This window comes from Poromitra crassiceps (genome assembly GCF_964638095.1).
Source record: "Poromitra crassiceps genome assembly, chromosome: 27".
Lineage (NCBI taxonomy): Eukaryota > Metazoa > Chordata > Actinopteri > Beryciformes > Melamphaidae > Poromitra > Poromitra crassiceps.
The window spans coordinates 19,418,840-19,430,992 of record NC_139650.1 but is presented as its reverse complement, the minus strand read 5'-3'; the positions used below and the strand labels follow the sequence as shown (position 1 = coordinate 19,430,992).

At 43.8% G+C, this 12,153-nt stretch overlaps 1 protein-coding gene across 1 annotated transcript in view; it reads left to right on the top strand.

Moving 5' to 3' along the window:
* The window catches only part of LOC310799084 (uncharacterized protein), a 303,168-nt gene that overhangs the window by 223,002 nt on the left and 68,013 nt on the right, over positions 1-12,153 (top strand). The window lies entirely within an intron of this gene.

Below are 12,153 nucleotides of genomic sequence, written 5' to 3'. Positions count from 1 at the left end.
CGTGTCGGCGCTAACTACCGGCGTAGTGCTATCTTCGCACCTGGCCTACATTTAGCGCTTTGCGCCTTTGAAAACCAGGCCTATTCAGTGCGCCAGTGCACTTGTGCCTCTCCCCTGTCACCCTTCTCTGTCTCTCTCTGAAACCAGGCCTATTCAGTGCGCCAGTGCTCTTCTGCCTCTGAGTCACCCTTCTCTCTCTCTCTCTGACTCCCTCGCTCAAACAGACACAACACATAGCAGCACCCAGCTTCCCATAGGAAATAGCAGTTGTAAGTTTACTGCCTGTGAATGTCCACTCCCAGCATGCAATTGGGTCCTCCATTTCGCTACTAAATAGCAACCAAATGAGCCGAAATAGATATAAAAGGTAGATCTAAAATAATGTGTAATGGTAAGACAACCTGCAATTGTCGAACATTTCAATATTGGACCAAATAAAACATTGAAATGAAACACCACCCTATGTGAAACATATATGTCCTCTTGAGCCTATATATACCCCTTGTGGGTTTAACGTGATTTAGATAAGTGACAGCGGAACGCGCTTCTGTGATGTGCTATACTGTGATGTCCGCTCCAATAACTTGGCCCTACTTGACATTTAGTTTTACAATAAAAACACATTTATGCAATGACTTTACATAATGTAGGGTATATTTATGTGCATCGATCATTCTACCTGCAGCAGGGGAGAGAAAACGATATCTTTCTGGACAAACTTTCACCAATCTAATAGGCTATATTTTTCTAGCTGATGCGTTTAGTACATTATTTTCACTTTGATCTTGCTATAGTGTAGCGTATTTACATGCTTGCAGTATTGAAACTGCAGTTAGATTGGTTTGAGAAGCATAATAATATGGAATAATAGCCTATAATGCAGTCAGACAGACAGACTGGATGAAGGGAGGGGGGAGGGCAGAGCGTTTGGCTTTCGTCTGGTTTTGCGGGATCACTGGAATTGGAGCTAAAAAGGCAAGCGTGCGATTCGTTTATTGCAGTTATCCAATGAGCATGACGGTGCATAATTTTACGCTTAAAAGGCGTGGTTGTAATGGTTGAGGCTGCGTCTAGCGCCAGCACGACGATATCAAGTGCGCTGGTCCACGCCCACTGATTTGAGCTGCGCCAGGCGTTCGGCCTAGAAACAGCGCCGATGCAACGATAGGGACCGTGGTGTCCAATATTTTAAGAGCAGAGGGTTTTTTCATTTCCTGAAAAGTTCCTGAAAATATTGAATTAGTAGATGGGGTTCCTCCATATTTTGTGTAAAGCCAGAGAGTATGGAATACAGAGGGAGAAGAGAACCACATATATGATAATAACATTTCAGTAAGTATGGAGTTGATTAAAAAAATCCTGCTTTAATTTGTGCTGTCCAGCCCTCCCACAGCTCATCAAATATGGCATTCACAAACAAAACAAAAAACTTATTTGAAAGACATTGTTGAGTGACACTCTCTCCCTCTTTCCCTCTCTCTCTCTCACACGCACACACGCACGCACGCACGCACGGACGCACGCACGCACGCACGCACGCACACACACACACACACACACACACACACACACACAGTACTCTCTCTCTCTCTCTGACACACACACACACACACACACACAAACAGGTAGGCTACTCTCTCTCTCTCTCTGACACACATTTTAATACGTTTATTTGTGTTCACATTTAGACAAAAAAATCCTTGAACACAAACAATAATAGATCCACAATCAATGGGAAATCTTATAGTGACAGATGTATCTAGTCTGAATCGATGGATAAAGCGCCTCCTCCAAACGTGGCGACTGCCAATTATTGCAGAAATAGAGCAGCACACACACACACAGACACACACAGACACACACACACACACACACACACACACACACACACACACACACACACACACACACTTTTTTGGAGGCACTGTGAAATTTGTCCTCGTTTGACCCATCCTGGCTCGTCCCTCGTTCCTTCATGGTCTGGCCAGGAGCGGTGAGCAGCACCCGGGGACCAACTTCTTCCAACTGCTGCCAGTCAGATGACGATCTTCTGCATCTTTTTAGTGGGGCTTATATGGAAGAACCCCAGTGGAGCATGGCGAGAACATGCAAACTCCACACAGAAAGGCCCTTTGACAGGAGGTAGCCCACGTGGGGAGTAGGCACTGAAGACATGTCGGAACACCAGGGGCGAATTTAGGATCAGGGCCCAGTTGCACAAAGCACCTTAGGTTAAGATTTCCATTAGGGTCTGAGTTAAGGTGTCCATAAAATAGAAGCGACTGCACAAAACACCCTTAAATCTTCTCCATAAGGTTTTGTACAGCAAATTCCATTTGATGGACACCTTAACTCGGACCCTAAGAGAAATCTTAACCTAAGGTGCTTTGTGCAACTGGGCCCTGACCTTTAGGGGTGCTCAGCCCCCAATGAGAATGTGGCTCACCTCGCACCCGCTTGGGGCGTCCCCCCTCCCCCCCCCCCCCCCCCCACGCACACAAACACACACAAATGCACGCACGCACACACACACACACACACACACACACACACACACACACACACACACAACACACACACACACACACACACACAGAAGTACATCGTAAAGTAAAATGGATCAGGTGCATTTTGAGCGCAAAATGATAGATAGATAGATAGATAGATAGATAGATAGATAGATAGATAGATAGATAGATAGATAGATAGATAGATAGAGTACTTTATTAATCCCCTGGGGGAAATACTTGTGTTACAAGAATTTCCCCCAGGGGATTAATAAATAAATGAAGAGGCTAGATCTATGAAGAACTACACACATCACATTCAGGGTTCTTGCACTATTTCCAAAGCCAAATTTAAAGAGCATGGAGCAGGGTAATTCCTTTACTGAATGTAGACTTAACCTTGTCCCTAGGTCCATTTGAAAAGTTAATGCAGGATAAAAAATAAAAAAAAACGTGAAAAGAAATTAAGAAAAACACCTCCCTTTTTGAGAAGGAAATAACAGGCTTTTATTTTGTTAAGGCAGAGCCTGCTACGTCACAGTGGGGAGTGGGGAGTGGCTCCCGTGTGCGCATCTCCCTCTCCCCTCCCACTGTAGGTAGCGTCCGTCAATTCCATGGTCAAATCAGTCGCATTTCAGGACAGCTAGTCAGGTCAGGTACGTACGCTAGTCAAAGTCAATCAGTCAGCCAGTTAGTCGGTCGGTCAGTTGGTAGGTTAATCACTAGTTAGTCTTTAGTATATAGTTAGTCAGTCATATAGTCAGTAGCTGTAGTAAGTCGTTGTCAGTGAGTTTTGGGTCGGCGTGTCGGTCAGGTTGCTGTGCATGTCTGCGCTGTGACACGCTCTCTTTCTATCTCTCTCTCTTTCTCCCTGCGTCTCTCTCTCACTCGCTGCTTGCCCTCCGCTCTCCGCTGAGCCAGTCCCCGTGTGTGTGTGTGTGTGTGTATCGCATTACAGTCTGCACCTCTGCCCGCCTCCGCTCATCCCTTGCTTTCTCTCTCTTTCTCCCTGCCTCTCTCTCTCACTCGCTCCTTCCCCTCCGCTGAGCCAGTCCCCTCACTTGGTGTGTGTGTGTGTGTGTGTGTGTGTCGCATTACAGTCCGCACCTCGGCCCGCCTCCGCTCGCCCCTTGCTTGCAGGCTCGCTCTAAGTATTCAATACTAATGCATTGCCCTGTATTAGACAATAGGCTACTAGTTCTATTAGAGCATAGCAAACATCAGTGTTGTGATGTGAACACATCGTTAGCTAACACCAGCAGACACCCACCAAGACACCTGACCAGTTCTCCAACGATTCTCCTCACACTACAACTATATCTCTCTCCGCGGTCCGGTATTTCGTGGTCTAGCTCTGGGCTGATCCTGCTCTCTTTGACGCCTAGCAGGCTCAAAATTATAAAGCTGAGGCCCATGTTTATGCATGTGCATGAAGATTTACTACCGCCTCTTCCTCCTGAAAACCGACGTTAGCATCCATAGTGTGTGACTGACAGCCCTGACCTAAGTGACGACAGACAGAGGGACAGACGGGCATGCCTGGCGACTCCCCTTTTCTTAAGTCACAGCTTTGGGGTCCAAGATTTCAAAATAAAGGCACAGAAAGTAAAACGACCCCAGAAGTCACTGTAGTGTATAAGTGTCTTAATGTGAAAATCCAGTTCCTCCATAATTCACCTACACATTGACTGATTGGGGTCTCTAACCTGCACCATGCTCTTTAATGCTTTTTAAGACCATAATTTAAGACCCAAAAATAATTTATTTAATAGAAAATAGTTATTGGGATCATATCTGGGTATTTTTAGGCTGAATGGCATATCACGGTTTTCAGTATTATTATTATTGTTGTTAAAATGTGCTGAAAATGTTCAAAAACACTCACTCACTCTAATGTTATTAAGAATCTTCTTTACTGTTCTGTGGCTCTACAATGATGAAAAAAATATTGGCTCCCTATATTCGGCATACAGGTCACTTATGGTAGAATACTGCCTGCTTAAGTTAAATCCAATGGCCCATCTATACCAAAATCACTTCCAGGGGAGAACCCAAGTACAAAGTAACATTTGCTTTGAAGGCATAAACAAAAGTAAAATAAAACTAGAAAAGTGCACTCAGTAGAGTGCAGATCTCCACCAGGTGGTGCTACACCTAAGCATGGCCAAACCGAAACCCAACTGCGAAGAAAACCACTTGCAGATTACAAGGCAACATTAACATTGTTTAAAGCTGCATTCAGCGATGTTTTTGTGTTAAAATAGCCTAAATGTTAAATGGCTCTATATTCTGACAGCAATCACTGAAATAGAGTGTTTGGTCAGTAACTTGGAACTCCAAACCCCCCGCTGTACTCTGTCTCTCTCCTGTAGCCCTGCATGCAGGACGGACGTATCGTCCACCTCCCACTATCCGATCAGAGAAATGTGGACATTTTCTGGGAAGCAAAAGGTCAGATCGCGATGGCTCTAAAGGACTATAATTAATTTTTTCACCTCGAATCCAACACCGCCACCCGTGAGTAGGCAGGGCTGCAGGAGAGAGACAGCGTACAGCGGGGGGTTGGGAGTCTATGGAATTCTGGTCCTTCTTTAACACTATAGTGTCAAAGAAGGACCAGAAATACAAAGTTCCTGTAATAACATAGCAGACTATTACATAGTTCCTGCATTTTGCCTTTTCAGGGGTATTTTTTCTAAATCAGTTGCACAGATATTGTGATGTATCGTAAATAAATTGTCTTGCAATGTATCCAGTATGATGAGCACATACTAAATTTAGGTATCAACATATTAGCCTGAGCGTACATCATTCTGTATTGTCATTGAATGTCCCTATCATCAGACAGGTCTTCGGTCAGATAGTGTCCTAAGTATTTAACCTCTCCACATGATTTAAGGACAGTACCAGAGAGAAAGAAGGCAGGGAATGACAATTTATTATCTTCCTGGCTTCTGACTATCATGACATGACATGACATTAAATTTAATATCGAAATCCGAGCCATATTGAGAGCATATTCTTAGTAACTCTTGAAAGCCAGCACTATATGGACACAGGATAACCAGATCATCTGCGTACATCAGGTGATTTATAATGGTGTCACCAACCATGCAGCCTGTTCTGCAGCTGTTTAGCCGTATGGAAAGCTCATCCATGTAAATATTGTAGAGAAAGGCGGATAAAATGCTCCCCTGTTTTACTCCATTACATACGTTAAATGGAGCAGATGTGGAGTCACCCCATTTTACGTACATTGACTGATGTGAGTACCAAAAAACCAGGATTCTCACAAGAGATGTGGGAACCCCTCTGTCTTGCAGTTTATAAAATAATTTTTCGTGGTTTACACGATCAAAGGCCTTAGAGGCATCAATAAAACACATAAACATTGTAGAATTGTGTCTGTTATACAGATCAAAAATTTATTTTAAAGCAAAAATACACATATCTGTGCCATGTTTAGGTTTAAAACCAAATTGATTGTCAGCGGTCAGGATAAACTGTTCCAGCCTATTCAGTATTCAGTATCGGATCATTATCGTGGGCAACATATCGTGATAGTATCATATCATGATACGTGTCCTCCTTTTTGGTGTTATGGAAATGGCCACCTTATGTAGGTTACATAGGGTTTACTGGGCAGCCCAGGTCTGCCTCTCAGTCTGGGGCTCTAACTAATGTTAGCCAGGCTGCCTGGTCTCTTCTGTATATCCTTACAACAGCTACAAGGAGAGGAGCTTGTGAACAACATCCCCACAGTCAAAGCACTTCCCTGAGATATCCATTATAAAAACTCTCTTCATGCTTTACCCCAAATAAAACCTCCAGTGTCTGTTTGTGTGACTCTTGCGTGACATTATAGCACACATGGGCAAAATGCAGCACCAGGGCCAGACCCGGCCCCTGGGCCATCTCTATCTGGCCCCCAATGTCCTCAACAGAAAACAAAACAACCCCCCAAAACTCAATAAAAGGCAGAATTATGTTAATAAATCTCATCTGCTATACAGCCATTTGATTTGTATCACTATTATATTATATCAGCAGGAGAAATGACCAATCACAGCGGGAGAGAGGATTAAAAATAGACTCCCATGAAAATCATGTTGGCAGGTATGTGTGGCCCTAAGCTTACTTTATGTAAACCAGTATGGCCCTCTGGATAATTTTTTTTTTTGCCCACCCGTGCATTATAGTCAATGCTTCAATAGCTAACAGCTAACGTTAGCTGATGGCTGGTTGTGTGTTAAACTTGTGTGGGCTTCATATTATAGCTGGGAGTTGTAACGTTATGAAACACATTTCCTGGCATAGGCAGGCAGTTGGACAACCTCGTAAGTTCTGAAAATGTGTGTATTACGTTATTCCAGCTAATGTTAACATTATCGGTTGTTCGCAACGTTATTATGCCAGCTGTGAAAGGCTATCACGTGCAAGCTAACACAACCTGGTTCATAGTATTACTTTGGTATGAATAAGCGATTGGCTTGCACGCGTTAAAACCGATAACGTTAGCTTAAGTAATAAAACACATTTTCTGAACTTACCACTTCAGTCCTAAACATACGTCCTAACGTAACTTCCTCACACACTTTTCTCCAAACCATCTCCTTTTTATTGTGGTCCCATCACACATCAAGCAGAAACCGTCTGGCCATACAGTTACGCAACTTACTATTCCCCAACACACATACACAAGGCTGTGATGAGGGGAGAAGCCAGTGACGGCTTGAGACTGGCTGCCACAGCCGTCAATCATCGCTTTTCACTACTTAAAAACAAACTGATCAGAAACATGACCACTTGAACATGCATTCGCATGATAAGAACGATCTAAAATGATAGAAACCACCTTTGGGAAATAATATCTGATGTGTACGTTGATTGTTTAGTTTGGCTCATTTCCCACCCATTAACATGGCGGAGGCACGTTAGAAATTATGGAGAGAGAAAGAGAGAGCAGAGGAGGGAAAAAAACAATAACAACAAAGTGTTGATTGCTGATTTGAGCATTGATTACCATGGCAACGATTGAAGTGCTTAGAAGTGTTGATTTTTTTGGGGTCAGCCCTACTAATTTTGTGCTATTCGTTATAGCACCACCTATACTGGCAAAAACAAAAAGCGGTTTATCAAAATGTGACGTGAGTACTATCTAACGTCACAATCACAACCAGCAATCATTACATAATGTTAGGCAAACAACAGGAGCCGAGTGCACCAGCTGGGCGTAAAAAAGTAGGTCTTAACTCTTACGCCGGTCTTAGCTACGCCCGAGGTTGTGATTTGAATTTACACCTAGTGCACCAAGCCTGTCTTAACATGGTCGTAGCTGCGCCCGGGCTTTAGGCTACGGACGTGCGCGTTCATGTGAAAATGTGCTTGTTGCCAAGCAACACACTTCTCTCAGACGAGCTCGAGACAGCTGACAGACAGCTCCAACTTATAGAGTTGTATTCAAAGCATATAACGTTCTCACAGCTAAATTTAAGAGCGCCAACACAAACAAACAGAAACAAGGTGCATGGAATTTGATCACAAGTGCAATCAGTACTGAATGCGATGGCAGACTGCGCACTGCGGGCAGTTGACGAAGTCAGGAAGAAATGGAAAGATCTTCCGACGCATCAGCTTTTAAAAACCCGCCGACGAGCGGGGGTCCTGCGCCCAAAACTTCCATTCACAGCACATATCGATCAATATTTTTGGAGAAGATTCCCCTGCATCACAGGACTGAACGGCACTGACAGCACAGAGCTGTCAGTCCCGACAGCACAGAGCTGTCAGTCCCGACAGCGCAGAGCTGTCAGTCCCGACAGCGCAGATCAAGATGAGACAGCTGTCAGTGAGTACGCCTTGGGTGTAACTTTTACGCCTGATCCATACCAGACGTAAAAGTTACACCCAGGCGCAGCGGGCTTAAGACTACATGGTGCACTAGTCAGAAAATTAAGTTAGTCGTAACTTTGAGTTCTACGTCGGACGTAGAGTTACACCTAGGCGTACACCTAGCTGGTGCACTCGGCTCCAGATGACTAAATAAATGGTTAATGATAATTGAATGACAACACTAGCCATTTAATCATTCTGGTAAGACATTCATGGTGCATCATGGACAGTGTTGGGCACTCATTACTAAAAAAGTAATATATTACATATTACTCGTTACTATTTTCAAAAGTAATATTATTACTTTACTTATTACTCCCTGCCAAAAGTAACTAGTTAGATATCCGTTATATTACTTTTCCGTTACATCCAACAAAATTGGTAATTGCATCCTTTGTCATCATAATTCACACTTTGCATGTGCCGCAGCTAATAATGACCAGTTCAGCCTATATGAATGAATCTATAAAAGTTACATGCTTGATGAGAGCACACCTGTTCAAAGTGATGAGACATATCTTTTAAACAGCTTCTGTTTTAATAACACGTTTGTAACATCAGCAGCAGTGTAAACACATGACGCATAGACGCATTCTCAATATAAAACGCTACATCTTTGCATGACACTTTGTGTCACAATCACAAATCACTGCAACATTAACCTGAGTGACAATTACATAAATTATTTGAAAATAAAATTATAGCATAGCCTAAAACCGTTATACTAGGCTATTGATTGCATCATTCTGCAAAGGTAAATCAAGTCATCATCACAACAGGACATAAGACAACACAATACAGGCCAATAATGATCATGAAATGTCTGCCAGCATGAAGACAGTGTGCTCTTGTTACATTTCTCTGTCATTCTGTAGGCTATGACAGGCCTTTAACTGGAACTGAACCTGAGTGAGTTAACTTACAGTGTTTTTTTTCAGCAAGGAAATACTGTATGTGCCATGTGTCGGCTTTTCAAGCGATGCTACAACTCACTTTCAACTTCTCGCAATTCTTCACTTATACCAGCGAAAATAGTTCAAACAGTTAAATTAATAAATAAATAATAAATGTAGCTGCTCAAGGATTAGTGCAAATACCATGTGCCTAAAAGTGCAATAGGTTATACCAACATTTCTCTCTCAGGGTTGTGACAGGTGATTGATGCTTATTCTGAAAAGTAGGGGCTATTTTCTACCACATCTAATTTGCCCAGACCACTCATGCCTTTTTCACCAGTTGAGAGAGCACATTAACAGGGTTGACATAGATACATATAAATGGTCATCATGCTGGTGCGGTCCCTCAGCAGCACCAACTCTCTTCTAAATAACATCTGTACTGTCATTCTGTATGACGCAGCCTTTAAAACCAAAAACAAGTCAATGACCAAATAAAACTGTAGGCAAAAAATATGTTCAATTTAATTAAATGTGCAATATGCTCTTTGGCCTGCCGCTTAATATGTAGCTCTGTACTGCTTCGCCATCGCCACCAACACTAGCCTATTTCATCACTGCTCAGTGCTCACATGAAATGGTGATTATATCTCATCAGAAGAAGCTTCTCAAACCTTTTATCCGAGAGTCGATTCCTTCTCGGAGTCAGCACCAAACTTCCTAAACTGAACAGTCTTTCCACGGGCGCGCTCGATGGAATGGGTGTGTTGTATTTCATACAAACGCGTTTGATCCTTGGGAACTGATTGATGGTCTCTATCCCCTGTCCTGCCCTCAGATAGTCCATCACTTCACTGTCTGCTGAGTAGATGTCACCTGGCTCTGCTTCGAATGAAAAGAAGTCCATCTCACTGGCACTGCTGGTTGAGGCCCTGCGCTCAGGTGGAGTGGCACTGCTGGTTGAGGCCCTGGGCTCAGGTGGAGTGGCACTGCTGGTTGAGGCCCTGCGCTCAGGTGGAGTGGCACTGTTGCTGATTGAGGCCCTGGGCTCAGGTGGAGTGGCTGGGACGGTGTCCTCTGGGTCTGAGTCGGGGCGATGCAGTGCACGACACTCAGACATTAGCAGTTCTCTAACGTGACCTCTCCTCTCCTCTTCTTTTATCCACCGCAGTTTAAACTTGGGCAAACTTATAGCGGCCAGAAGTGCATCTCTGCTCTCAAGTGTGTCAGCAAAGCGGGTCTTGATTGCCTGAAAAATATTAAATTAAGTTTGTATCAATAATAGGCTACACAAATACACCCAAATATCTCTCACACACACACACACACACACACTTTAAACTATACATTCACAATATAATTTCAAAAACTCCTGTTAGCTGCCCAGTACAGTACAACCACAGTCTGCTACTATTTTGTTGTGGGTTACATTAGCCTACAGTAGCCTATAATGTTATCAAATTGTTTGACCCACCTTTACAATGACGTCGGGTAGTCCAGCTGTCATCTTGGAAAGGCTGGCTTTGCAGGCAAGTGTCTTATCCATCAGCACTTCAAGGGTCGGTAGGAGAGTACCGTAAAAACAATTATCCTCCCCTTGTAAGATGTCTAATGCAACAGTCAGCGGCTTCATGGCAACACAATACTCCTTAAGGAATTGATACTCCTTGTCAGTTAAGCCCTTTATTCCAAACTTTACGCACAGGCCATTCAGTCTGTTGATAGGTATCTCTGTGATTCGGGACACTGCATCATAGAAAGAATTCCATCTTGTGGATGTGGGAACCAGGAGCTTTTTCTGATACACATCCTCCACTTGCTCTGAGGCCACAGTGGAGCGGCTCGCCTTGGTCCAGACTGCTGTGCACTTGGCTATACCACTTCTATAGGTAGCTCTCGTATCAGGACTGGCTGACAACCATTTGTCAACATCATTAGTAGAGATCAGGTTAATGGTATGTGATGCACATCTGTAATGGGGCGGAAGGACAATTTGATCGTCGGCACGTTCATTGGCGAGGGCATCGGTAACGTCAGTAAATGTGACATCATCTTCATCGTCAGCCAGGGCTTCCTCTTCTTCAGAATCAGAGTCAACAGGCTGGTACACTCTAAACGCTTTTACGAAATTTGACCCGTTATCAGTTACAGTGGCCACCACCTTGTTTGTTAACCCATAACACGAATGGATCTGTTCAATCCCCGCAGCGATCACGTCAAACGTGTGTCTCCCCCTGATCCGTTTGCACGCCAGGGCAGCTTTCTCACGCTGCAATGTAGCCTTGTTGATCCAGTGGACTGTCATCCCGAGAAAACTTTTATTGTTTGCAGTCCAGATATCGGCAGTTGTGGAGACATAATCCATCTCATTAAATGCTGTTTTCAGTTCAGCTTCCATCAACGCGTATTCCTTTTCCAGATATTTTGCGAATGTTTTTTTACACGGAGGTCTCTTGTTGCCTGTGACCGGTATTTTTCCAAGGATCTGTCTGAAAGAACGGGACTCAATCGTGGAGATAGGCAACATTTCGTCCACCACAAATCCAGCCGCAAGCTTAACCAATTCTTTGCTCGTTGTTGTTTGAGCCTGCCGAAAATCCAGTTTGGCTTGTTTTGGCATAGGATCTCCCTCCTCATCCTCTGGCTCTGCAGCTCTCGGGTCTACTTCCACGAGTTTAACAGTAGCGTGCTTTCCTCGTAGGTGTTTCAAGAGGTTTGATGTCGTGTTTTTCGCCGTAGAAAGAGTTTTGCCACCACCTTGACACAGCTTACACCTGACTTCGATGTTCTTGTTGTCATCTTTTTTCGCCCCGAGAAGATGGAAATAGTGGGAATATCTCCAGCCGCTGAACGTAAGA